This window comes from Mercurialis annua, linkage group LG7 (genome assembly GCF_937616625.2).
Source record: "Mercurialis annua linkage group LG7, ddMerAnnu1.2, whole genome shotgun sequence".
NCBI classification, from domain to species: Eukaryota; Viridiplantae; Streptophyta; class Magnoliopsida; order Malpighiales; family Euphorbiaceae; genus Mercurialis; species Mercurialis annua.
In genome coordinates, this window is record NC_065576.1 from 200,679 (window position 1) to 203,802 (window position 3,124).

A 3,124-nucleotide genomic window follows, 5' to 3' on the forward strand; every position below is an offset into this window, starting at 1 on the left:
ATGTTTAAACATTTTACACACGATAAATTCAAAGCCAACGAACCCAAAACGTGATGAATGTTTAGAAATTCCAATCAACAAAATAACATTATTTAATTTGATATCTTGAGAAAGCATGTCGTTTTTTAGTTAAATTCACTCTATTCACCGATTTGTATCTCAAAATATTTTTATGTGCTTTTTAACCCTTTAACCTTCTTTTTATATATAGGGAAGGAGATGAGCAGCCTCCAAGCAATTTTCTTACACTGCTTCTTTAAAAAGTAAAAAAGAATTTAAATAATTTGGCATAAGAAAGAAATATTCCTTGGATGCTACATTGTTTCTTGGAAAAGTAAATTTTCTATTTAATTTAATTATGGTCAAAAATAAATTTTCCAGCTAATTTTTTAAAAAACATCTGGCACTAATTCAAGGAGTATGATGGGTCTACTGTAAATAAGAAGTCTAATATGGATTCTTTAAAATCAAGAAAAAAATATTTAACTATATAATACCCTCAAGTGTAACAACGAAAGAAAAGTTAATGATTTCCATGTGATGACATAAAATAGGAAAAAAATTCAAAATACAATGGCTTTATTGAAATTTAATAATAGAACATGGGTCTTTCTAACATTAACATGAGGAAGTTACTATAAGAGACAAAAAAATATACATTTGTTGTTAGTAATCTTGTAATAATAGGAAAGAGTTGTGTTTAAATAAAATTGAGCCTGGCTTAATATATTATTTAACCCCTGAATTTTACAACTTTATTTCATGTGACCTATAAACTAAATTTTTGTTTCATTGGACCTTTTAACTATTTTTTGTTCTATTTAACCCCTAAAATTTACCATTTTGTTCAATGCGACCTTTAAACTATTTTTTTGTTCCATTGGACCTCTTAACTATTTTTTTTCTATTTGACCCCTCAAACTATACTATTTGTTCTATTTAACCCCTCAACTAAATGTTTACCGTAATTAATATCTAAACTACTTTTTTACTCATTTAACCTCTCACACAATGTATTAATTTAAAAAAAAATATTTCCTACATTTAAACTAAAGAGCGATATATTTTATAATTTTTTTAAAAATCTATTTAAGGATTAATTGCTTTAAAATCATATATTTTAGCGTGTTTTACAATTTAAACACAAACTTAGAAGATTCGTAATTGATTTGAAAAGTTTGAAATTGCAAAAAATTAAAAGTTGGTATTAAAATTTCTAAAATTAGAAATTCAAGTTATATTTACGAATTACATTAAAATTTATAGTTCTTTTTAAACAATTAAATATTTATTTAATATTATCAAAGTATAATAAATTTGTGTATTTTATAAATATCGTTAAGCAAAAGACACAAACTCCTTTTATCATTGTTGAAATGTAAAAAAACATTTACATGTTCAAGAAGTAATATCATTTAATTATTTGATCAACTTTAATTTTTTTTATTTATTTCTACCATTTTCTTTTTAATTTATACTGTCGTAAACAATTTATGAAAATATTATTAAAATGATATATTTTTAAAAAAATCACATGTCATTGTATATAAATTAATTTATATGCTTTTAAGCATTTATTCTAAATATAATATGGTTGAAAAAGTTGTATTTTTAGGAGATTAAATGGGTAAAAATTAAAATTTAAATATGCAATAGGCAAAAAGAATAGTTAAGGGGTTAAATATAACAAAAAAATAGTTAAAAGGTCTAATGGAACACGAAATTAGTTCAAAGGTCATAAAGAACAAAATGGTAAAATTTAGGGGTTAAATAGAACAATGAAAATAGTTAAAAGGCTCAATAGAATAAAAAATTAGTTTAGAGGTCGTATGGAATAAAGTGGTAAAGTTTAGGGGTTAAATAATGTATTAAGCCCTTTATACTATGATTGTATATAAATTAATTTATATGCTTTTAAGCATTTATTCTAAATATGAAAAAGTTGTATTTTTAGGAGGTTAAATAGGTAAAAATTAAAAGTTTAAATGTGCAATAGGCAAAAAGAATAGTTAAGGGGTTAAATATAACAAATTTATATGCTTTTAAGTATTTATTCTAAATATAATATGGTTGGAAAAGTTGTATTTTTTAGGAGGTTAATTGGGTAGAAATTAAAAATTTAAATGTGCAATAGGCAAAAAGAATAGTAAGGGGTTAAATATAACCAAAAAATAGTTAAAAGGTTTAATGGAACACGAAATTAGTTTAAAGGTCATAAAGAACAAAATGGTAAAATTTAGAGGGTAAATAGAACAATGAAAATAGTTAATAGGTTCAATAGAATAAAAAATTAGTTTAGAAATCGTATGGAATAAAGTGATAAAGTTTAGGGATTAAATAATATATTAAGCCAAAAGGTTCACTTTTATACTAGATAAATAGATATTTTAATACAATACTATTTTCTTTTAGTTTAACATATTTTATTTAGTTTTCTCTTAGTAAGAAATTACACATTAAATAAGTAGTATCTTCATAATATAAAAGAAATATGAAATTGATGAGTATATAATAATATTTTAGGAGACACGCGGATAACGTAAATTGTCAAGTAGAATCCTCGAATAGTTAGTTTGTCAAGTAGAATCCTCGGATAACGTAGATTGTCAAATATAATAATATTGGTGTTTGATATATGATAAATTATATATTAGTTGATGCGTTGATTATATTTTTGCCGTATTTGTTTCGAGTGTAATATAATTGGATTGTGTGATGTTGAAATTGATGGATATTCTGGATACATGTTTGTCAGTATTTGGTTATGTTCGATGAGGCAGTTAGAGAATTAAATTTTGATATTAATTAAAGAAGTTGACAGTTGCTTACCTAGGACTGATTATATCCAATGGTTTAGAGATGCAACAATTAAATTGTGAAATGATGAGATAAAGGATGTGATCAAAGATTTGCTAGGCACTTCGGTGTCGGGATATTCTCGGAAGTATAGAATATCCTGTGCGTTTTGCTAGACACTGGGGTGGTGTCGGGATACTAATGTGTTTGGTATCTTGTGCGATATTTATTATTAATGTGATTGTGATGGTCGGCAAACCATTAGATATGATTCAGATAGGTTAAACAGGGGCCTAATTAAATAAATATAATGATTTACGATTTAATT